This window comes from Chlorocebus sabaeus, chromosome 14 (genome assembly GCF_047675955.1).
Source record: "Chlorocebus sabaeus isolate Y175 chromosome 14, mChlSab1.0.hap1, whole genome shotgun sequence".
NCBI classification, from domain to species: domain Eukaryota; kingdom Metazoa; phylum Chordata; class Mammalia; order Primates; family Cercopithecidae; genus Chlorocebus; species Chlorocebus sabaeus.
In genome coordinates this window covers 102,902,035-102,927,921 of record NC_132917.1, presented here as the reverse complement: position 1 = coordinate 102,927,921, position 25,887 = coordinate 102,902,035, and the positions used below count along the sequence as shown (strand labels likewise).

Here is a 25,887-nt window from a genome sequence, read left to right as displayed (position 1 = left end):
ACATGAGGGACATGATTAAGAACAGGGGTGCTGGTGGATTAGGATTAGGCCAAGTGGGCACATCCTCTTGACCTTCCACACTTCCTGCCATGCTGAGGGATGTGTCTGTCCAAGCTGTAAGAGCAGAGCCCTCCAAGGCACAGGGCCAAACCTCTACAGAGGCCCAAGAGGAGAGAAGAGACAGCAGTAGGTGACTACTCCTTCTTCCAGGGACCTGACATAGCCAAGCCCCAAATCTGAGATTTACAAGAAAATCCTCACTGCACTTTCTACATTTCCACCTGATAGCAACACACTCTTCTACCTTCCCATGGAGTGATAAATAAATGCATTTGCAGCATCATTTAATATGGCCTCTCATCCCTAATATTAACCAATATGTGCATATGTGTAGATCTGATATAATGGAGAAATACTCAGAAAATTAGGCTCCAACTTATTTGCCATAACTGAGAAGGGGCCATGGATGAGTCCTGAAAAAACAAGAGCTAAAGCAGGTTCTTTAGCTCATGAAATGTTACAGTCCATGTGTTCTACTGAAAATCGGTGGAAACTTGTACGGGGAATGTGTTACAGTACTGAAACCAAGCCCATAATTATGATGTTCTCCTGTTACCCTTTGTTTGTTTGTTTTTTGAGACAGGGTCTTGCTCTGTTGCCCAGGCTGGAGTGCAGTGGTGTGATTATAGCTCACTGCAGCCTTGACCTCCTGTGTTATTCCTTTGTTGTAAGAATTCAGACAGTCATTAAAAAGTCCCCATCATTGTTAAAAACAAAAATGTCAGTTTGAAAGAGAAGATAAAAGGAACTTACAAAGCCATAGAACCACACACTTATGGAAAAGACAGTATTTCCTGGAAGGGGGGCTTCTGTTGGGGGCCAATATGTTCATTGTTGATTTAGGTATCCATACTTACCCAAGCCCTGGTTAGAATCCACAAATTCCCAGGGAGAAGCTACAGACAGCCGGAGAGCCTGAAGTCTATCTCCCTAGGTTACTAATTTCACCCACAGATTTTCTCGGGGGAGTTATTTTTCTATTAGAGCAAACATGGCTACATTATGAAGCAGAAAGAAAAATCTCCACGATCTAAGATAAAACATGAGGCTTCAAAGAGGCATCACTTACAGTGAGCTGCTTTGGAGGGCTAAGTTGAGCCTTTGCTTTTTATTTCCCAGAAGGAATCCCTGGGAGGTAAAATCCGAGAAGCACTGTCCTAAGTAAATGTCCATAATAATCTCTATGCAATTCTGATGAGAAATGGAAGCATCAGGGCCCCACACACTCATACCTCTAATTAGAGTAACCAATAGGGGTAGAGTAACCTACCCCTAATGATCACAGAGCCCACCCAGGAACTTCCATACCCAAGCTAGAGCAGGAAAGTGTGGAAGTAACCACAGAGCATTCTGGGGACCACTGTGTTACGTTCCAAACGTGACACAATGGTTTCCACACTGTGGAGATTAGTCACCCACACTCTATCACATGCACACAACCCAAAAACCCAACTGTGTGTTCGATGTGGTCACCTCTGATTTTCCCCCAGAGAAACAGCTCTACCAAACTATGAGCAAACACTCTCACGGCAGGGAAATAGAAGCTCACTCACCCTCTCAGAAAGCCCAGGAAACACCAAGCCTGGCAACGTTCCTATCACTAGAGGGATCCTAAAGCCTCGCTCATAGTTATCAATGGCTTATTTACCCATATAAATGGGAGAAGGAAAGTTTTATTTTTATCATCGAGGATGCACAAGGATATGAAGATAAAGTGAAAATTTCCCAAAAGGTTTCAGGTGTTGCTATGAAATCTCAATTATTCAGCTAATACAAGGCGAAAAGCCACAAGATTGGTGGTTTCAACTAAGGCATGTGGATTTTAAGGGCAAAAGGGTCAATGAGACACAGAGAGACAGGATCACTGTCACCAGATGCCACAGACGGGGATGGACCTACCCCAAGCCTCTTGACCACTAGGTTCTAGGTTGAAGTCTGACTTTTCCACCTCACCCCTACAAACCTCCTAGGGCTCCTGGACAACAGAACCAGAATCCAGAGACAGGGATGGGCCTCGTCTCCTGTCCCTTGGCCCCTTTCTAAATGCCCTGCCTTGGGTTTCCCAGCCTCCCCTGTACCTCCAACACACCTCCTCTCCAGCCACCAGGGGCTACGATGCCAAGGCCACTGTTGCACTGGACTTGTCCAAAAGTTGACTGAGAACCAGAGACCTTTCTCCCTGGAGCACTGCCTCCCAGTCAGGCAAGAACAGCTATTTCTCAGATTGGGATCCACAGACAGTTTTAGAGGACTAAGCCTTCGCTACAAGAAGTGTTACATTGTTTTCACTTCTACAATTTTTTTATTGGGGTAAATATTTTTCACCATATTGCACACGGTGAAACACACAAAACTTAAGTGGACAGTTCCATAAATTGCCACAACTGAGTGCACCAGGAATACTTCATCAGGATGTAGACCTGCCACCCCTCAAAGTTCCCTTGTGGCTGTTCGCCCCCACATACAAAGCACCAACCTTTCTGATTTCTAATTTGACCTCTACAATCCTATAGCAAGTAACGGAAGTGCATTCCTGATGGCTGGCTTAGACATGTCCGGTGCCCTGCTATCTCAGCACCCACGCCTACAATGGCACTTTAATCACTCACTACCTAGCAATGCAGGGAAAGCAATGGTTCTCACTGGGGTGGGTATGACCCTTGAGGGAACATTTCGGAACCTGTGGGGAAGGGGACCCTGGGTGATCAGGATGCATTTAGCATTGGAGGCCATCGAAGCTTGACATCCGGAACAACACAGGCAGTTCTGCTCAGTAAAGACTTGTCCTGCTTGACCTCCAGGGGTCTCACAGATGTTCCTACTGATGGAAACATATTTACAGCGTTTGAAACCTAGCCCCCCAACTCCCTTCCACATTTATATAAAATACATATATTGTTGGCACAAGTTTATACACACTAAATTTTTCAAGAATGCAATCACTGTGAAAATTGAGAGAAGAATGGCCTTTGGCTACCATCGAGACCTTGACCAAGAGTCACTCATGCTTCAGTGGCATTTGGATGGCCACTGAGACTCACCTGTCCCTACCCCATGCCAGCTGTCCTGCAGTCTATAGAAAGCACCGGCTCACCTCACTAGGTTGTAGTTCAGCTTAGCTCAAGTGTCTGCACACTGAAATGCATCATTTTAATACAAATTGCTTTTATTTCTCCTTAACATCTAAGCATTACATTGATTTTTTAAAGTTATGTTGTAGATAAGTTTTATTATACCGTTTCAAAATTATAAAAGGGGTGTTTTAAAATATTTGCATTAAGGGGGGTGCTGGGTTTTAATGAGGTGAGACCCACTGATGGGAAGTGACACCATCTAACTTTTCATTTAACTCTTGGTCATTAGTCATTGGCTGTATTTTCAGGGAACTATGAGTTCTCATGTTTGGGATGCAAATGTGCAGAGGTCAGCATGGCTAGGCTCTTCCTGTTCACAGCTCGCTAAACCACGATTACCGAACTGCACTTACAGGGAGGGTCATTTCAAGAGACCACCGAAAACTCACTATTCTCTCCTCTTTTTCAGGGATCTTTAAAAGAAAGTTCCCACTTCTCTTTGTGCCAAGAATGCTTTTTCTCCTGAGCACTTTGCTTTCATCTTGAAGACACTGCTAGCTGTGCCCTGCAGGGTTTCCTCTTTCCCACTGCCTACAGGAAAGAGCCTTTATGTTGTCAACCTTGGCTATGCGTTAGAACCACCTGGGGGGCTTTGAAAACACCCGTGCCCAGCACGCCCCCAGAGATGCTAGTTTGTTTGCTCTGCATCCAGTCCTGGCATTTCCCTGAGTGCTTCAGGCAGTGCTAAGGTGCAGGCAGAGCTAAGACTCAGGCTTCCCTCCACATTCACGGCCCTACTTGGGTAACTTTACCAGCATCTAGGTCATCCAGGTTTACACTGCACACGTCAAGCCTCATTTCAGACTCCACTCCATCTCCACTCTTGTTTTCCTTTTCCCCTACTTTTAATTTATGGGACCCCTGTCCTCTCGTGGGCGTGAGTCCTCTTGGGAAGTGATAGGTGTCTCCCTCAGGCCACCACCATGTGTGAGCTCCTGGATGTGCACGAAGAGGAGACAGCACACAATCCAATATGCAGGTGACTAGGGCCTCAAAGAGCTCCAGCCCCTTTCAGTACTTGGTAAGATAACTCAGTACCAGGGCTTTCCACGTGCTCCCTGCGCTAGACATGGCCAGGAGGCTCCAGGAGCATTTCCTGGAACCACAGCAGACAACCAGAGGAAAAAGAGGCTGCTGACAGTTCTGATCCTCGTCTTGTGCCACCAGCCCACCTCACAACCTCAAGGAGACAAAAATGCAAACCAAGCACCCACTCACAGCAACAGATGGGCAGCATCCTGGAGCTGTGCCATGGCAGGTGAGCCACAGGTGCCCCTGACAACTTCTTTTAAAATGGCAAGTACCTAGCACATCCATTATGTAGCATAAGAATATGAGGATCTCTGTACTTCTCCACCCACTATGCTGTGGTAGATTCACCGCAATTGTCCAGCTTTGCCTCTCTTATTACTGAGATGTCTTTTCTGTAATGTCCCAGCTGGCAGGTGGACACTCAACTTGCACTGATGCATCCCGGCCACAGGGTTTCCATCCGCCCTGGTCCCTGTGCATGGCCAAGCCAGAGTGTAGCTCCACATCCTAGAGCTCCACATCCTAGGAACGGAGGCAAGGGACACCATGAACTTGGAGAATAGCAGCCCTGCAATTCTCTAAGGAACGGCAGAGCTGCATCCGTGCCCATCATCTCCTGGTCCTCTCCACTGGAGCTGCTGAGTGGTGTCCTCTAGGCAGCCAGTGCATCCATACCCTTGTACAAAGGGGCGAATTTCAAAGATCCCCCTTTTGAAGAGAGACTGCTGACATCCTATGTCTTACCAAGAAGACTCACATCCATGAGGGGACAGAGGTTTTCCTTTGTTGTATTCACTGCTGTCTCCCCACCACTCACCACAGTGCCTGGCACATAGTAGACAGTCAATACATCTTTAATAAATTAGTGAATCTAATATTAAGCAGTGTTTCACCAACGGTGAGAGGTTGACTCAAAACATGTCACAGGTTTCAGAACCATTAAAAACAAAAACAAAACAAAAAAAAACTTGATGTCACATTATGACATACAAGCAGGGACTATTAGAAACGAGGGGGGCGGGGGTGCTGCTCTGGGCCTGCCAAGGTCATGTAAGAATTCAGATCAAATACCCTTTCCTGAACAGCAATGGAGGCCACATGAGGGCGGACGGGTGCAGGAGAAGCGTCACACACAGCAGCTTGGCAGCTAGCCAGAGACTGAAAATAAATCAGAGTTCCACATCCCTGCCCCAGCAAACGCCATTCCCAAAGGTTCTACCTTTCTGTCTAGCATAAACGTTAACGTCGGATATGAATACAGAATATTAAATGAAATATCAAGTGAGATATCACACAATACATTAGAAGGGATTGAGAGAGAAAACAACGCCAATAGCCGCTTGGTAAACTGAATGGCAAAAAGGACAGTGAACATCCCCATGCCACCTCTGGCTTTCCTCAGATCATCAATAGTCATGGAATTCTGTTTCACACATTCAATTTCCAGAAGCCTGGCACCAAACCGCAGTGACTGAGACATCCATCACATTCCTGTGACAAGTGGACCCTTGCTCCTTGGCATCAGGAGCCCAAGTTCATGGTGTCCCTTGCTTCAGTTCCTAGAATGTAGAGCTAAATCACAGGAATGTGCCCATCTGAGGAGATACCCTGCCCCAAAGATAGCGCAGTGGACAGCCACCCCACCCTGGAGCCAGCATCTGCATGGCTTCCCAGCGGCCTTCCTTCCTCCTGGCAGTGCAGAGAAAGCCCTGGCAGGCAGGGACGAGTGGGAGGGAAGACAGAGGAGCTTGGATGCAGAGGTCTCACCCTCCTTCAAGACATCATCCTCCAACAAGTTAGTCACCTAAGCTTCTGCTTCCTCCTCTGAAAAACAGGGGTGATGACAGCACCCTCCTCACAAGACTGTAGGGAGGATAAAAGACCAGTCGCTGTAAAGAGTCTTATAAATTGTAAAGTGCTGGGCATGCCTGCTGTAAATAATGAATGTCTTCTCAGTGCCTACTTGCTTGTAGCTACATTCCCTAGCACCATTCTTTATCTGGAGGGGCAACAAGTTACCCTCCCCAGTACGGTTAAGGCCTCAGCCCTTACCTTGTTAAGGAGACTGATGGTCCTGAGCCTAACCTCTAAGAGGGACCCTCCCGAACCTGTAGAACGTAGCCAGATAGAAAACCCGACAGCCCTTCACACGGGAAGTCACACACCTACTAGAACCCACCTCCAGAACAATCTGCAAGTTCCTTCCAGCGACCTGAACAACGTTAACTCCTGCTCCACACAGGAAGCACAAGCAGACCTCACTGTCATCCCTTCTTACACAACACACTCTTACAACCGAGTACAACTCACGGAGGACGCTCACGGCGCCCTGCAGAGCGGGGCACTCCTAGGTGTCAAGGCCGGGTCCGTCTCACCCCAACGTAGTCCCCGGATGCTCCAGCTTCCTCGTACCTGGACTGGCGGCCTTGGAGGGTGATGGGATCCCAGCCCCCGGCGGAACCCGGCTCAGCTCGGAGGGGCGAGAGCCTTAGGAGCCGAGCGAGGAGTGCTTCGCAGCGCGGGCGCGCGACTGTCACATTCCTGCCGCTCCCTGGGGCGCGCGGGGCAGGCCGGCGCCCCGACTGCCCGGCCGGGCCGCGCTCCGGCTCCTCCCGGCCGGCGCCGCGCGCTCCGAGTCGGCTCCTGGCGGCGGGCAGTAGCTGCTCCCGCCCTCGCGGCCGGGAACTGCCGGGCGCGGCTCTGGCTCCAGCCCCGCGGCTGCGGGGGCGGGGAGCGGGCGGTGACGGCTCGGCTGGGCCAGTCCGCTGGCGGCGAGCGAGCTGGCCGGGTGTCCCCAGCTCGCCACCCGGAGGAGCAGGGGCAGCTGGACAGACCCCTCCGGACGCCGCCCTGCCTCAGGCAGCCCGCAGGGGTCCCGCCGGCTCCAAAACTTTGGAGAGCTGCCGCGCACTCCCGAGTCGCGGCTCGGCTCCTCCAGGGCTGCGGCGGCTCCACTAGAGTTAGTTGAGACAACTCACCTAGCCACCACGACCTGGCTCTACTACCCCCATGGAGCCTGGCGGCGACCCGCGAATTGAGTTGGCGACTGCAGGGCATCAGATCCCGAAGCAAACGCTCGCCAGAGCGACCTCTGGAGCTTGGTGCCTGGCCCCGGGCTCTCTCCGACTGGCTTTGTGCACTAATTTCTTTATACCTCCGTTTCCTCTTCTGTGAAAAGGGATCATAACAGCACTCATCTCATCTCCGGAGTGGTTGAGAACAGTAAAAGAAAAATGAGCTAATATATATAAAATAGTGCCAGGCCCAGAGCTGATACTACTCACGCGTCATCTGCTGGTTTCATTGTTGCTGTTACGCGCCCGGATGAAAAAAGCAATTTAAGTGTCATACCATAAAATCTTGATACCACACTTGGGGGCAGACAGGGTTTTTAAAATTTTAAACTTAAAACCCATTTATGCCCACCAGCTCACTTTGTCAATGAGAATCCACACCCAGGGGGATGGAAGGATGGCCAAGGTCATGCAGCGAACACCTGACAGGATCACACCTTGGGTTCCTTGCAGGGAGGGGAGGGGAGGGCGCTGTGGTCAAGTCTGCAGCTCCCTCAGGCTTTTCCCCTCCACTTCGCTAGTCTTCAGCAAGTGACTGGCCCCTCCAGCTTGTTTAGAGGTCTTCATGGGCCATCCTCCAAGAAGACTTTTAATAAATGATGATAGCTTCCTTCCTTCTAGTACACACCGCCCCTTCCTGCATCCCTTTCAGACTGGGCAGGCTCTTGCTCGCCTAACCCACCCCTGGATATGCCCCTTTCAAAACTCAAGAATTGAGGTCACCTGAGCCTCAGCTGTCCGGAACAACTCCAGGCTGGAGGAAAAGATGAAGGAATGAGCAGCAGAAAGCAGCTCATCTGCCCTAAAAGCTGTCTTACAACCTGGCATGATGACAATTTCTCATTCTTAAACAATCTGGTTCCAGAAGCTTTTATGGTTCCTTTTTCTTGAGAAAGCAGGCTTTCATCAGAGGCCAGTGACGTAGCATGATGAGAATTCCTTAACAATCCCAGCTCTCAATATTCCTTTATACAGCAGAGGGTCTCACAGCCGTGACTCCACTCAGAATCACGGAAGGACATGACACTCCTGTATTCGGATCAGTCACATCAGAGTCTCTGGGGCTGAGGCCCAAAAAGCAGTGTTGGTAAAGCTCCCAGGTGATTCCAGTGCGCAGCTAGGGTTGCCAAGCAGTTATTCCTCTAAGCTCCCACAGTGATGCCATTACTGTGAATCCTCCAACTGAAGGCCGCTTTAACCATGTGTTCAAATGGCAGTTCTGAAAGCTACAGCAGGTGGGCCTGGCTGGATGCTGTGGAACCAGCCCAGAAGCACTATGATGGTGAACACAAATTCGTCTTTCCATTTACATAACAAAGGTTTTTAAGCAGTTTACAAGTAGGAAGTGAAATTGATTTGGGCAACCATGTAGAAATAAAATCTATAATTTTTCTCTTTTGTAAGTGTTGTCCCCTTTCAGCCACTCCTGCCCGGTGTCCTGCTAGACATGCAGGCCTCTAGACCCCGGTGGGACTCTCAAACACCCGCCCAACACAGAAATGGAATTGGAAGACCTCCTCTTTCTCACCTTATAACCACTGTTCTATCTGGGACTTGAAGTCACCTTCTCCCTCACTCAGTTGTCCTGACCACTTTCACTGACTCCCTCCTTCCCTTTATTTCCTTTCCTTGGATAACTGGTGTGCCTGCCTGCCTCACTCCATCCCCTGGATAGGAGGTTCCCATAAGGTGGAGACTGTAATCCCTGTATCCCTATCTCAGCACCACAAAAATGCTCTGAGAGCACATCAACATGCTTCACTGCAAAGTCTACCGCTTACACTGACATTGTATACTAGTGATGCAATCCAATGGTCCACCTCTTGGACAAAAACTTACAAGACACAGAAATAGCATTCTTAGCCTCTGGATACCTTCCGGGGTGTCTCTCTCCCACCTCTGAAATGCTTATCATTCAGGAGACTTGACTGAGACCCTGTTCACTGATGGTTTTCAGTTTCTCCTCCACTGGTCTAGCTGATCAGATCCCAGGACCCTCTTTGGGAAGAGTCTCTGATAATGCACATGAAACAAAATCATATTGACCGACACAACATAATCCAATGCCTGAAAAATAAAACATCTCCTATGGCACATGTGGCAGGACATTTTGAAAGACTGTCCGTTATAAACATTAAGGCTAGGCTTGAAAGAAGAAGTATTTTATGCTTTTCTTCATTGAACCTCCAAAGCCAAAGTATTGGACAACTTAGACCATAACGTTTATATCATAAACCATGGAGTACAGAAGAATGTGTGGTAATGTAAAGCTATTTGTTTTTGTTCCCACTCCAAGGAACAGAGTTGATCAGCAGGTGGGAAGGGGAGAAGCAGAGGGAGGAGGCTGCTGTTTACTAGACCCTGAAAGGTCTCTGAGGGGGGACTCAGAGCTTCCACTCTTCAGCACCACCTAACAAGAGAAATCCCGGTGTATCAGGCCATTCCTACATTGCTATTAAAACAAAAACAAAAACAAAAAACCTGAAACCGAGTAATTTATAAGAAAAGAGGTTTAATTCTCCCATGGTTCTGCAGGCTATACAGGAAGCATGGCACTGGCATCTGCTGGGCTTCTGAGGAGGCCTCAGGAAACTAACATCATGACAGAAGGTGAAGGAGGTGCAGGTACGTCACATGGCCAGAGCAGGAGGAAGTGAGAGAGAGGTGCGGGAGGTGCTACTCACTTCTAAATGACCAGATCTCATGTGAACTCAAAGCAAAAGTTCGCTTATCACCAAGGGGATGGCCCAAGCCATTCGTGAGGGATCTACCCCCACGATCCAACCAACTCCCACCAGCCCCAACCTCCAACATTCGGGATTACATTTTAACGTGAGATTTGGTCAGGGACAAATAACCAGACTGCATCACCTGGACTCCTCCTGAGTGAAGAGGATGATGGAGAAGACTAGAAGAGAGGAATGCCACTTGGTTTCCCAGGCCTAGTTCTGGACTTCACCAGGGTCATAGCAAAGCCCTGTGTCCAACATGGCCTGAGCCAAAGAGCAGGCCTGGCAGCAGATATGCCTGGGCCTCAGGACAGGCTGCCTCGAGAAAAGTCCAGTGTATCTCAGAGTATTCAGGTAAAGCAGATGAGAGTCCCCAGACACTCAAAGGGGACAGTGAAGAAGCTAAGAAGACCAAAGAGCCCTTGGACTTAGTCTGATGGGACAAGTATGGTCCTAGCTGAAGTTTTCAAGAACAGAGGATAACTCATGGACCAGAACCCTTCCTGGGACACCAGGACAACCATTCTTCAGCTCTGTCTACTTCAGCCCCACCACCCGCAAAGAACTCCATTGATCCTTCAGAAAAAACAAATGCAGGGTTTGGAAGGAAAGAATTCTGAAGAAATTGTGTTACTACTCCCAGAGAGACTGAGTCTTGAACCAGTGGAGACAAAACAACTCTAAATTAGCGAGATCTTTTTCTACCATCAGGTGGAAATGAGAATTCCTAAGTCAAGTTGTCTTCAACTGTAAAGAAATAAAGAAAATTACATTTTTGCACAGAGGGCCTCTGTGATTCTTAATTTGCTACACATATTTTTGTTATTTATGGCACTGCCGGTAATCTCTCACAGAACCACAACACAGATTGGAAACCACTGTCCTAGATGGACTTCCTTCTACAGGCTAGGTTTGTTTTCCCACCTCTCATACATTTTCCATCTGCTGACTTTCAAGTAACTATTTTCTTATCTACATTTCGCCTTACTCTTTCTCACTACAACTTCTCAGTTTCAATCTACTGAACACTCTCCCTTTCCCTAGGCAATTGGTGGTGGGCTACTATGATCATCTTTCCATTCAAATTCCTCTGATTTAATAAGACCTTTACCAACCAGAAAGCCACATGTGAACAGGAAATAAGAGCTGATGAGAAAGTGTGACATATTTCATAAGGCGGTCACAGGCAATAAACCATTTCTTAACCTCTTTAAATAAGAGAAGGAAGATAAGACATAAGTGACAGGCAGACCAGCCAACTGTTTGTTCTAATTGCAGCTTGAATCTTGCTCAATGAAGGCAAATGACTGAAAGAGGTTTCTTGCACCTCATTTTTCTCATGTTAACAGATACAGCACAGTAAGTTCCAGAGGCCAATAGACTTGGCGACATCCAAGTACTATTGCACCTAACAGAACCAGATTGGTGGCCTCTGTCTCTCATGCCACTGGCTTCTGATTGCTTTAACACATAAAATTTGAAGCACCAGGAAATGAACTGTCCATGGCCACCCAAGAGGCAGCCCTTCCCATCATCTAAGAAGTGTCTGTTCTAACCTCTCTGCTTCATCATATGCCAAACATGTGACAAGAATACAACCCTTTTTAAACTTATTCTTAAATTTAATACTCTTTCCCTTGTAATTCCACACAGTCCCACCAATCTTTGGTTTTCTGCAATTTTTTGTAACTGATCTCTAAGTTTTGTCACTTTTCCTTTTACACAATCAATTTCCAAAATCTAGATTTTCATGTTGGAGTCTTTCAACCTTTTAATCTTTCTGAATATAACTGTCAACGTATTTTCTCTAGGTGGCTTCCTTTTAATAAGATCAATGTAGTAAACTAGAGATAACTGCAAATTCTTTGCTCCTCATCTAATTTAGAGATAAAGTCTAATTTTCCTCCTCTTGAATCTGGACTAGCTTAGTGACTTGTTCAAACAATTTCAACCAATAGAATGTGGTGGAATTGACTTTCTGGGATTTCTGACCTCAATCATAAAAAGCCTTTCAGGTTCTTCCTGGGCCTCTTAGAACACTCAGTCTTGATGCCCTGAGCTGCCAGGTAAAGACCATGACTGTCCTGAGACCACCATAGTGTTAGGAAGTTTGAGCCACATGTAGACCATGTACAGGTGCTCCAATCCACAGCCCCAACAGTCAGCCAAAGTACATTCCAGCCATGGGGTGCACTATCTTGGATGTTAGGCCAGTCAACTCTAGCTAGTGGCTGTCTGGCTACATCTGCATGACAGGCCCCCAATGAGAACCACCTAGCTGAGCCTTATCAACCCACAAAATCATGAGAGATAATAATACACTGTTGTTTTGAGTCATCGAGTTTCAGGGTAGATTATAGCACAACAATAGACAATCAAAACAATAACTGTCATAGTTCTCCATAGCTTATCTTGTACTGTATAACTTCAGTCTAGCATGCCAGGTGTCTCAGAATTAAAATAACACCTATCCTCCCTTCTCCAGCATCACCTCTGAGCAATGTCCAATTACGAAGGGCTTCCTTAAGATTATTATTATTGTGACCAGCAAACAAATAAAAACTGAGAACTATGAGATGGTCAAATAGGTTTAGTTTTGAATATACTATTTTGAGTAAAAGAATTAGCTATAACTATGTACTTTCAAGGAAATGCTAACTAGAATGATTTTGTTTCTAGTGTTGTTATTCAAAGATTTTCTAAGAACTACTAACACAGCCCACGAGAAGTAAGTCTCCATTAGTAAAGACACTTGGAAGAGTGAACAGCAGGCCACTATCAGCAAAGGAAGAATAAAAATCTGGTCAGATGCAGGAGTGCCATATTTATTTAATCATTTCCCTAATGTCCAAATATTACATTCACATCCAACCATTCCTCTTATATTTCTTCAGAACAAACAACTTGGCAACAGCTCAGCAATAGGTGAATGACTTGCCATCAAGAGTTACTGTTGGCCGGGCGCGGTGGCTCAAGCCTGTAATCTCAGCACTTTGGGAGGCCGAGACGGGCGGATCACGAGGTCAGGAGATCAAGACCATCCTGGCTAACACAGTGAAACCCCGTCTCTACTAAAAAATACAAAAAACTAGCCAGGCGAGGTGGCGGGCGCCTGTAGTCCCAGCTACCCAGGAGGCTGAGGCAGGAGAATGGCGTGAACCCAGGAGGCGGAGCTTGCAGTGAGCTGAGATCCCGCCACTGCACTCCAGCCTGGGTGACAGAGTGAGACTCCGCCTCAAAAAAAAAAAAAAAAAGAGTTACTGTTATCTAGCTGGGCACAGTGGCTCACACATGTAATCCCAGCACTCTGGGAGGCCGAGGGGGCTGGATCACGAGGTCAGGAGTTCGAAACCAGCCTGGCCAACATGGTGAAACCCCGTCTCTACTAAAGATACAAAACATTAGCTGGGCATGGTGGCGCACGCCTGTAATCCCACCTACTTGGGAGGCTGGAGCAGGAGAATCACTTAAACCCGGGAGGCAAAGGTTGCAGTGAGCCAAGATTGCGCCACTGCACTCTAGCCTGGGCGACAGAGTGAGACTCCATCTCAAAAAAAAAAAAAAAAAAAAAAAAAAAAAAAAAAAAAATACTGTTATCCATGACTGCCCTGAGGGAGAATGGGAGCTAGAAAAGTTCCCTGCCTTGGCCCCAGGGGTTGGGAGAAGAGGCGATAGGACCTCTGATTCCTTCTTTGCTTCTTGCACTATCATGAATAAATTACTATCTTAAGAGCCTGGATGGCAGTGCTGAGTTATTCCTACTCTGGGATGGTTAGACCCGCTGAGGAGCTCAGCATACCATCTAGAATATAAGCTTGTTTGTCCTCAGAGGCCAAAGCCACTGGATCTTGAGTCCTCCTGAGAGAGAGAATAATAGAAGCCTATCATCTGAATTCCCCAGTAATGGCATGAAAGTCTTAGGACCCAGAACTGGAAAAGATTTTGGGCAGAGGTTCCCTGAGTGTGACTTATGCATGGGGTCTCAGAAGGTGGCTACAGGATTCCCTTTTATTCCTCTAGATCTGTGCTATGCAATTCATGTAGCCTCTGGAAACATGTGACTATTTAAATTATTTTAAATTAAATGAAATTTTAAAATGTAATCCCTCAGTTGCACTAGCCACATTTCAAGAGCCTAATACCCACACATTGCTAAAGGCTATCATATTAGACAGAACAGATATAGGACATTACTTTACTGCAAAATGTTCATTGGACGTAACTGCTTAAGGTTTAGATAATTCAGGGACTCTAGAACAAAGGTCCTTCTCTGGAAAGCCAGTCTTCATCCAAAATGGACAATCTGGTCATTTTAAATCCATACTCGAGCAAGAATCTTCTTCACACTCTTCCTCTTTCCTTTTGATCAACCAGGTGATCATTCATTTTGTATTTCATTGCTTGATCAAATCCTACCTGCTCTCACATGTCCTCTGGATATTAGGTTCTCAGTTTGAATAATATTATAATTGTTATATTCATTGACATAATACTTTGTAAATACAAGGATTCGTGCCAATATTCTAATTTTTCTAGTAAAAATAAATGTCAGATCTTCAGAGACAGGAATGCATGTACTTTGTAGGGGTGAGGAATGTCTTCATCCCCTATCCCAAAACACTCATGGGCAACTCGATCAATGCTCAGAATGTCAGAGGCAGTCAGCTAAAAAGAAGAGTATAAAGCATTTTTTATTGTAGGTATCGCCCCAAATCAACAACACAGTGTTTATTACGTTTTGATTTAAAAAACAAAAACAAAACAGATTTTAGTAGCATTACATTAGCCAATAAAATTGTAAAATCTTACCATGTTCCTCATTTTGTCATTCCTTTTTGTTTATTCTCCAAGAAAAACAAATGAGTAATGGTCCTCTGCCCTGTTCCTTTGACATATTAACTGTGTGCTGCCCCCACAGTGATATCCAGCAGAGGCAACACTGTGGTTCCCAGGCATGGGGTCATAAAATCAACAACAGACTGTTTATTACATTTTGATTTAAAACAAAACAGATTTTAAATAGTATTACATTAGCCAATAAAATTGTAAAATCTTACCACGTTCTAATTTTTGTCATTCCTTTTTGTTTATTCTACAAGAAAAAAAAAAAATGAGTTACAGTCCTCTGCCCTGTTCCTTTAACATATTAACTGTGTGCTTGTAAATAACCTAGCAATATCCCAGCTAAATCCGGGCATGAAAATAATGACACAGGGAAACAGTCTCTAAATTAGAAGATGCCCATGAAAAAGAGGTGTAGGTATGCACCCAGAACCCAGGTTTTCCTAAGAGCATGAAGAATGAGTCCCAGCATGTAAAAGTTTAAATGAAGAAGAAAGTCACAAATTCACTAGAATGAGAGTTTCTTCCTTCTGCAGTCTCAAGAGAAGGAGAGACCCTCAGGAAGAACATGGTGATTGAGAAAGTATTGATTGCTTTTTCTGTTTTCTCTGCTATCTTCTTGAAAGTAGTGATGCCAGCCGGGCATGGTGGCTAATGCCTGTAATCCCAGCTACTCGGGAGGGCAGAAGAATCGCTTGAACCCAGGAGGCGGAGGTTGCAGTGAGCCGAAATCTGTGCCATTGTACTCTAGCCTGGGCAACAAGAGCGAAATTCTGTCTCAAAAAAAAGAAGAAGAAGAAAGAAAGAAAGAAAGTAGTGATGCAGGTATTTGAAGGACCCAGAAAAAGCTGGTAATTTGGAAAGACCCTGAAACAGACTGCAGAGAGAGCAGCCTAAGCCAGGAAGGGTAGGGTGCAGAGAACACCAACAAGAACAGTGTCAGGCACATCGTGGGCTCGGGGGCAGAATAGTCTCTGCCATCACCACCACTTCACATACAGATCTTGGATATCTTTGGCCAGATGTATTCCTGTTTTTCATAGTACTGGATGCTATTGTGAAGGCTATTGTTTTTAAATTTCAATTCCTGAATGCTCATTGCTAGCATATAAGTATACAACTGATTTCTGTATATTGATCTTATAACCTACAAAACTCACTTATTAGTTCTAGTAGATTTTTAGTAGATTCCATAGGGTTTCCTACATAGACTACCATGTTGTCTACAAATAGAATTTCTTTTCTTTTCCAATCTGGATACCTTTTATTTCATAGATTGACTTTTTTTTTTTTTTTTACACCAGCTAGATCCCGTAATACAATGTTAAATAGAAGTCGGGAAAGTGGACGTTCTTGCCTTGTTCCTGATCCTGGGAGGGTAGCTTTCATTAAGTATGATGTTAGCTGTAGACGTTTCGTATACATCCCTTGTTGGGTTGAAGAAATTTCCTTCTATGACTAGTTTGCTGAGAGTTTTCACCAGGAACAGATTTTGGATTTTGTCAAGTGCTTTTTCTGCATCTGTTGAGACAATTATATGATTGTTTTTCTTTTTTTAGTTTCATTACTATAGTGAATTACACTTACGGATTTTTCCAATGCTAAGCCAACCTTACATTCTTACAATAATACCTCCTTGGTCATGATGCGTTAGCTTTTTTATATACTGTTGGATTTGATTTACTAGTATTTTGTTTAGAATTTTATATCTATGCTCATGAGGAATACTGGTCTGTACTTTTCTTGTAATGTCCTGTTTGGTTTTGATATCTGGGTAATATTAGCTTCACAGAGTTGGGGAGAACTCATGAGTTGAAAAGCATTTATTCCTATTCAATTTTCTGGAAGAGTTCGAGTAGAATTACTATTATATTGTTCTTAAATGTTTGGTAGAATTCACAAGATGTGTTGTCTGGGTCTGGAATTTGCCTTGCAGGAAGTTTTTTTTTTTTTTTTTTTGAGACGGAGTCTTGCTCTCTCGCCCAGGCTGGAGTGCAGTGACGTGATCTCGGCTCACTGCAAGCTCTGCTTCCCAGGTTCACACCATTCTCCTGCCTCAGCCTCCCAAGTAGCTGGGACTACAGGTGCCCACCACCATGCCCAGCTAATTTTTTGTATTTTTAGTAGAGATGGGGTTTCACCATGTTAGCCAGGATGGTCTCGATCTCCTCAAGATCCACCCACCTTGGCCTTCCAAAGTGCTAGGATTACAGGTGTGAGCCACCGCACCTTTTGGGAAGACTTTTAACTACAAATTCCATTTCTTTAATAGATAGAGGGCTAGTCAAGTCATCTATTTCTTTTTGAATGAAGCTGGTAGCTTGGGTCCTTCAAAGAATTAATCTATTTCATCTAAGTGTATATGTTTTATGAGTAATTTTGTTCCTAGTATTCTCTTATTATTCTTTTACTATTTGTAGTATAGTGTAGTGATATCACCTAGTTCCTACCATTGATTGTTCTGTCTTCTCTTTTTAATCCACAATCAATCCAGCTAAAGGTTTATCAATTTTACTGATTTTCTCAAAGGTGTCATCCCTTTGGTGTCCTTGATATTCTTGATTGTATTTCTGTTTTCTATTTAGTTGCTTTCTGCTTTGATCTTTATTATGTCTTGTCTTTTGCTTGTTTGGTGTGTAATTTATTCCTTTTTCTAGTTGCTTAAGGTGGAGGCTATGGTCACCAATTTCACAATTTTCTTCTTTTTTAAATAGGTATTTAGTGCTCAAAAATGTTCCTATAAATGATACTGTATCACCCCACATATAAGAACCCTACAGTAGTATAGTTTCATTTTCCTTTGCCTGATCTTTGTGCTATTTTGTCATTCATTTTACTTTTACATATCCTATAAACCTCACACTACATCATTATTACTTCTGTTTAAATAATTTTCATTTAAAGACATTTAAATAATAATTTGGCATTTCTGGTGCTCTATCCTTTGGATAGATCCAGGTCTCCATCTAGTATCCCTTTCCTTCTGTCTGAAGGATTTCCTCTAACATTTTTGTAGTGCAGGTCTGTTGGTGATGAATTCAGCTTTTATATATCTGAAATGGTTTTATTGTGTCTTTGTTTTTGAAAGATATTTTCACTGTGTACAAAATTCTTGGCTGACAGTTTTTTTTTTTTCCTTTAGTGTGTTAGAGATCATGCTCCAAACTCTTCTAGCTTGCATTGTTTCTGTGAGGAATCTGCTATCACCTGTGTCACTGCTGTTTCTTGGTAGGCATATTTTTTTCCTCAGTTTTCTAAGATTTTTTCTTTATTGCTGATTTTAAGAAATTTAATTATGGTGAAATGATGTGTTTGTCCTCAAGTTTCTTAAGGTTCACTGAACTTCTTGAGTATGTGGGTTTGTAATTTTCAGTTCAGCTTGGAAAAGCCCTCACCATTATTTCTTCAAATATTTTTTCTGTCACTCCCTTTTTCCCTTGAGTGACTTCAATTACATGTGTGTTTCGGTGACTTGAAATTTTCCCACTGTTTCATGATGCTCTGTTCTCTACTTGTTTGTTTTTCCTCCTCTGTGCTTTTATTTTTTTATAGTTTCTATTGTTATGTCTTTAGATTCACTAATCTATTCTTCTGCAATATCTATTCTGCTATTAATCTCATCCAGTCATTTTTTTTTTTTTTTACCTCAGAAATTATAGTTGTTATCTCTAGAAGTTAGATACAGGCATTTTCACATCTTTTACTTCTCTACTTACCTCTTTGTGTTTATGGAATACAGTTATAACAACTGTTTCCATGTCCTTTGTCTGCTAATTCTAACATCTCTAGGTTGGTTTTGACTCATTTTCCTCTTCATTATTATCACTTTTACTTGCAGACCTGATAATTTTTTGGTTGAATGCCAAACATTGTGGATTTTAACTTGTTAGCTGTTGAGTATTTTTGTGTCTTGGGATGCATTTGAGTTATTGAGAATAGTTTGATTCTTTTGGATCTTACTTTTAAGACTCGGCAGACAGGACCACAGCACCATTCACTCTAGGACTCATTTTATCACACTTCTGAAGCTTGACCCTTATGAGTCCTCTAACAAATGCCTGTGACTTATGAGACTTTCCAGTCTGGCTGGTGAGAATAGGAATTATTCCTCCTCTTGTCCACTATTTCATCTAATGTTTTAGGGAGGTGCTTTTTCTGACTTTGGGTAGTCTTCTCACATGCACTGGTGTGCCGAATTCTTGAGTGGGACCCTCTGAACTGAAGAGCTTTGAAGCTCTTCCTCTCTGTAGCTTTCTCCTTTCCCGTGAACTGTAGCTTCCTTGATCTCCCTTGGTTCTCAGCTCTGTCTCATCAAGTCAGGAAGTTCACTGAACTCTGCCTGGGTCACCCTTCCCTGTGCCATGGCCTGGAAACTCTCTCACATCAGTAAGCCAGAGAAGTCATAGGGCTTTGTTTTCTGCCTCTCAGGGATCACTGCCCTTCCTTAGCTGATGTGCGGTTCTTAAGAACCCTGGTTTTGTATATTTTGTCCAGTAATTTGGTTGTTTCTTATGAGAAAGTAACTCTAGGGCCTATTACTCAATCCTGGCTGGCATCAGAAATCTACTGACATAGTTTCTGAAGTTCATCAGTGAAGATGCCTGAGATTCTTTACACATGCCCATCCCCACCCTGCAAATTCTTTTTTAAACTTTGGTTGTAAAGGTTTTGGTATCTTTATAAAACATAAGCAAGAATTAATACATTTTAGTCAAAACCAAGACTTTTGGGGAAGGAAGTAAACTGTGAACGATGTCAGATAAAGAACAGCCTGGCAGCTGTCAGGCCCCAGAGGCAGAGAGAGAAGAGGCACCGGCCTGGATGGAAAACCCCCAAGGTTGCACCACCAAGAGCGAAAAGGAAAGAACAGCTATCAAGGAAAGAGGAAAGGTGAGAGTGAAGAAGACATCTAAAGGTCAAATCTATTGTCTCCAGGGTTGCCAAACCTAAGAATTTTGAAAGAAGAATCATTAACAATTGTGACTGCTTGAACACAGGCACCAGGAGAAAGCTGAGAGGGAATATTGAGAATGTTCGAAAACATTATTACAAAGAAAATGATGTGATATTATCGGTTCTCAAAGGTTCCTGAGATCCTTTCAGAGTCCTCAAGGTCAAAACTACTTTCATAATAATTCAAACATGGTATGTGTCTTTTTCATACACATGTACAGTGGACTCTTCCAGAGACTGCATAATGTATAACTTCTCCAACACTGAATGCAGAAGCAGATATGAGAACTTATCTGTATTCTATTGAGCTAAGCATTAAAGAGATTCACAGAACAATGTAAACAAAGTAAAAAAAAGTAATTCTTTTTGATGCTTTTGTTTTTAAAAAATAATTGTTTTCAATAAAAGATTTATGTTAACAGGCAATGAGTGTATCAGCGTTTTTAAATAATTGCTAAAAATTTATTTTTTTTACTTTAGGCGTGGACGCGTGTGTGGAACGGGAGGGCGCACTGTCCATGGGCATCCCTGGCCTGTGCCGCCCAGATGTGGTGTTAAAAGTGAGGATCCAAAGTGAAACTCCAGTGAACCTCAGGACTACAAGGTGACCAGGAGGCAAGGTCTATAAGGATACTTAAAGCTCATTACACGTGGTACTCTATGGAAGGAAGTGTCAATGCTATGGAAAACAACCCCGATAGAGAAAACATCATGAGACCTTGGAATGACTACATTATTGGCAATGCCATCATTGTTATAGAAAAGCCATGAAAGCCATCAAGCCTGAAACAACAAATTCCTGCTGAAGAATACTGTGTCTAGAAGTGCATGGCTTCACAAGATTTATGACTGAGCCAATCAATGAAATCGTAAAAGAGGATGTGCATATGGCAAAAAAAAAAAAAAAAAAGTAGGGGTAAAGGGTTTCAAGATATGGGTCTTGGATTAATTCAGGACCTAATAAACGCTACACCAGAGAAATTCACAGTAGGTGACTTGATGGAGATGAGTGCTTTTGAACCAGTGCCAGATGATGAGGAAGAAGTCATAGAGGATGCAGGGCCAGGAAACAAGCTGACTTTAGACACTCTGGGAGGAGGGTTCCAGTTATTCAAGAATGCTTTTGACTTATTTTATGACATGGGCCCTTCTATGATACAGGCAATAAAATTAAAGCAAATGATAAAGAAATATTCATATTGTATAAAAACATTTTTAGAGAAATGAGAAGACAGGAATTCAGACAGAAATTATGGTGTATTTCTGTAAAGTTACACCAAGTGTGCCTGCTTCTTCTGACTACTCTTCCACCTCCTCCCTATCTTCCACCTCTATCATCCCTGAGACAACAAGACCAACACCTTGTCTTCCTCCTCCTCAGCTTACTTGATGCGAAGGCAACAAGGATGAAGATCTTTATGATAATCCACTTCCACTTAATGAATAATAAATGTATTTTTATAAATTAAAAAAATTTATTTTTTAAATTTCTCAGTTTTAATATCGAATGTAGTTAATATCAATAGAATTAACCAGGTAGACAGAAGCTCTTCAAAGTTCTGGGGAGTTTTTAAGAGTATGAAGGGGTCTTTAGACCAAAAGTTTGAGAACGTCTACTGTACATAAAGCTTCTGCAGCCCTCTGAGACCACTGTGTAGTTCATGAAAGTGTCTACCTAGGAGCAAGAAGAAAGGACACACCAAGAGGTCAGAAGAGAGGGGCACCCTCGTCAACAGCTGCTTCACCCCTGACCCTGATTTCAAAGCAATACTTCGCAGCACAGCAGCCCCTGTCAGGTTCACCATAAGGACCTACGTCCTAAGTCATCACTGAGATATGAACTGCTCTTTAGGGGGCCCAAATCCTGCCCTGAATTCCCCAAAATCACCAATTCCCTTTCCAATGTACTGCACCACAGCTTTCTTAACTGTTCATCTGACCTATGCTCAATAATTGGCCCTTATGTAGGAATGAAATATCTAGATTTCAAGCACCTATCGGGTTCCTGACCATGATTTAGACACTTCAATAGGACATCACATTTAATACTCATAAGTATGAATGGTATTACTACTTTTGTTTGGGAGGGAGTTTTTTTTGTAGGTTTTTGGGGTTTTCATTGTTGGTTTCTTTTGTTTGTTTGTTTGTTTGTTTGTTTGTTTGTTTGTTGTTGAGACAAGGTCTCACTCTGTCACCCAGGCTGGAGTGCAGTGGCACCATCTTGGCTCACTGCAGCCTCAATCTCCTGGGCTCAAGTGCTCCTCCCACCACAGCCTCCCAAGTAGCTGGGACTACAGGCCTGCACCACCACACTCAGCTTATTTATTGTTTACTTTTTTATTTTTGTAGAGACAGGGTCTTGCTCTGTCACCCAAGCTGGTCACAAACTCCCAGCCTCCAGTGATCTTCCTGTATCAGCCTCCCAAAACTCTGGGATTACAAGAGCAAGCCACCCCATTGGCTACTACTCGTTTTGTAGACGGCAACAGACATCCTAGAGAGAAGTTAAAGAACTTGCCCAAGATTACCCAATGATTAAAATAATTGAACCAGGATCCAACACACTCTCCAAAACTGATGGTTTTCCCCCTTCACATTGCTGCCTTTTACTGATCTACCATTGACCACTGCCATTGTTTTTAAAGTTAAAAATGACCCTAAAACACGTAGGAGTTTGAGATTTGCTCTCTAGAACTAGAGGAAGTGCAGAATGATGGTTACTAGCATAGGCAATGGAGCCCAACTGCCCCAAATGTATCCCAGCTCTACTATATACTGTCTGTGTGGCACTAAGAAAGTCACTTAACTTCTCTTATGCCTCAATTCCCTTGATGGCAAAATAATGTTATCAATAGTCCCCACCTTATTGGGTTGTTGGGAGAACCAAATAAGTTAACACATAAAAAAGTATTTAAACATAGTCAATGATAGAGATGATCATTACCTGCCAAACATTCATTATATTTGGGTACTTATATACTCAACCTCTTTGAACTTTAACAATGAGCGTAATATACCCATTCAGTAATACCATAGAGGTATTGAGAAAATTACAGAAAATTCATGTATCTGACAGTATTTCTACTATGCAAATAAGCAAATGTTACTGGAGCTTCATTAGGCATAAACTCATAGTGTGATGTCATTTTGGAATAGGGAGTTTTCGGGTAAAGAGCAAGCTAATATTTCTGGCTAACAGAGTATATACGAGTCACCACAGCCGATAAATTCCTCATTCCAAAAGCACCAACCGAAACCACATTTAAAAAGGAGGGTATTTCGACACAAATACTCAAGTCTAAAGTAACCAAGTGTAAAATGCATAAATAACTTGGTCTCTGCATGATAGGACAGCAAACTCCGTCAATATGTGAAGAACTATTGAGAATTGAAATCTAAACACTCAAAGATAATAAAGAACTTAAAGGAAACAAAAGGTTGGCTTGCAATGAGAAGTTGCACAACATTTTTTACGTAAACTCAGAAATCTAATTATTGCCATGTCAAAGTGGTTTTGTTTCTCTTCATTTTCATTGTTAAAAAGTTCTATCCAAACTTGAATCATTTCCTGTCCTGATAATTGCAGTATGGCTTTCTCATTCCTCCTACACTACTAATATCCAAATCACTATTGCCAAAGAGATTTTCCTCTCTTGTTGCCAAATAGGTATCCCAGATCATTGGATGTTGCATGGATACACACACACACACACACACACACACACACACACACACACACACACCTGTCTTACCTGAAGTCCCTACTGGGGCTTCCTATCATGTGTCACCATCTGACTTACTGTATATATTACTTCTTGATCTTGTTAATTAACTGTCTATCCCCTCTAGAATGTAAGCTCCATGAGGGTAGGTTTTGGTCTGTTTTATCCACTGTTGTATTATCATTGTCTTGAATGAAGCCTAGTAGGTGATAGATACATTTTATATATTTATTGGATGAATAAATGTGTCATTTAACTCTGCCCATTAAAGGTTCTTGCACTTGATTTCAATATTTTTCAATCTCTTCCATTTAGTAATATTTTCTCTTCTCTCCCTCAACTCTTTTCCACAACCCATTATAGCTGTCTCTGCCATCTTTGCCTCCTCTCACCATGCACTGTCCATGAATGTGCAGGTATTAATTTTAGGACAATCTGTCCTGGATCCTTCTGAAGCTAAGTGGGAAGCTGACTCACCCAATGGGACTTCAAAGGATTGAGACCCAGGGCAAACTGTTCCTCACTTTTGACAAAACAGGGGGCCTGAACATGACACTGGGCAAAGCAGAGAAGGGGGAGGCTGAAATCTGGATCACCAGTCAACCATCTCCAGGATGGCCACACCCAAGGGCTCACAAGAGGGGTTTGCACAGGAGCTTAGAACAACCTTCTAGGCTGACAAGGGGGCCTCTGCATTAAAAGGGCCGGGAAGAGAACTGAACCTACTAACATTCTTCACTGAAACCCAGCTCCTTCAAACCCAGACTGGACAGCCATTGGCCCAAGATATGTCAGAGGGATCCGGTGAGTCAGAGAGAGGCATGGCTTGAATCAGTGGTTCCCATGCCTAGCTGTGCAGCCTCTTGGACATTCTAGAGCCCTACCTGAGCAGAATCTCTACAGACAGTGCCTGGGAATTAGCTATAACCTAAGGGAGTTTTAAATACAAGCAGGAGTATTTTTGGTTGGGTGTGCATCTACCAGGCAGAAGTTGGGGCTACCAGACATTTTGCAATACCTAGGACAGCGCAGCACAACAAATTGCCTCTATCCTAAAAAAAAATAAAACCTTTCAAACATCTCACCAGACTTCAGTGGAGGTGAAATCTGAGTCTGAAGCCTAGCTCTGTTTGTCATATAAACACAAAGTATTTTTTGCACAGTTTTAATATGTATTAAATTTTCCAGAAAAGCAGCTACCGTGTCAATTGAGGACAAGCTGAACTTGATTTTCTTCTGAAAGTTTATAAAAGATCTTTCATGATGGGGGGAAAAAAAATCACATCCCCAACAGGAATGCCACTCATTCTATTTGACTCTCCAGCGAGGCACAGGCTGTTTCAGTCTGTATTCGCAGCTGCTGCATTAAAGACTTCTCTGTGTATAGCTCAAGCATCTGACAACTTCTTTCTGTCTTCTAGCTCAGTCATGTCTACGCATATATGTATGAAACTGAATATGGACTAGTTTTTATATCTTCTTTACATTATAGCTAAGGTAATATATTTAAATTTTTAATATCATGCATAAGTAGGTTATGTTGTCAATGAATTTCACTTAGAGGATATTATGAAATCGTTGTTAAGAAAAAGAACATTGTAAGTCTGTTGAAGTTAAGAACCACTGATCTAAACCTTCTAATCGGTCCCTCAAAAAAGCTAATGGTTGGAGCTGAAGACACTATTTTCTTTGATTTTTCCTGACTGTCTACTCATTCACTCTTGACTGTATTCCATTCCTCATCCACGGTTTGTGACCTACTCAGCAATAAGTCTTCTGGGGAGAACATTTCCAATTCTGTGCCTTATTGCATCCCAGGCATCACAAAAGAGTTTTGTTCATGGATGGATCCCTGGGAAACTGTGCATTACAGACCCTCTTCATATTCCTCAGTTTTCCTTTAGAAGCACAGACGACTAATTAGACCTTGTTTTTATTCATGTGAGCTCTGCTTTGAAATCTTACACCCAAGACCACCAGGAGGACTGCACCTGACCATGTCAGCTGACACCCCAGCAGTGAGTGCCGCAGTGGGGCTGCAAGGGCCTAACAAGGCCTAACATTCTGTGTTTCTTTATCCCTTTTAGATACCCTACTTCTTCCTTGTATCTTGCCTGGGTGCCACCCTGTCTATCCTGACTGCTACATGTGACTTCATTCTGAACATACCTTCATGACTGTCCTCAACCCATGCCAGAAACTCTCCCCTTCACTTCCTCAGGAAGCTCCCAGTCCATGAAACAATAAGAAGTTTATCAAGAAGAACAGGAGACCAAGAGGAACAGGAGACATTGTTTGTGCCAGTCTAAATCCAAGCTAGAATTATTCTTGATGCAAATAT

The 25,887-nt window shown here is 43.4% G+C and overlaps 1 protein-coding gene across 5 annotated transcripts in view; it reads right to left on the bottom strand.

The window, feature by feature from the left end:
- IL1R1 (interleukin 1 receptor type 1) overlaps nucleotides 1–25,887 on the bottom strand; it is a 74,899-nt gene that overhangs the window by 28,306 nt on the left and 20,706 nt on the right. Inside the window, exon 1 of one of the 5 annotated variants that reach the window (XM_008008245.3) lies at nucleotides 7,661–7,889. The exons of 1 other annotated variant lie outside the window; for it this stretch is intronic. The gene's annotated coding sequence lies outside the window, so the exon portion shown is untranslated. Of the gene's footprint in view, nucleotides 1–6,638; nucleotides 6,884–7,204; nucleotides 7,405–7,660; nucleotides 7,890–25,887 lie in introns of those variants that run through there. 3 more of the 5 variants (XM_008008246.3, XM_008008244.3, XM_008008242.3) reach the window with 3 other exon arrangements.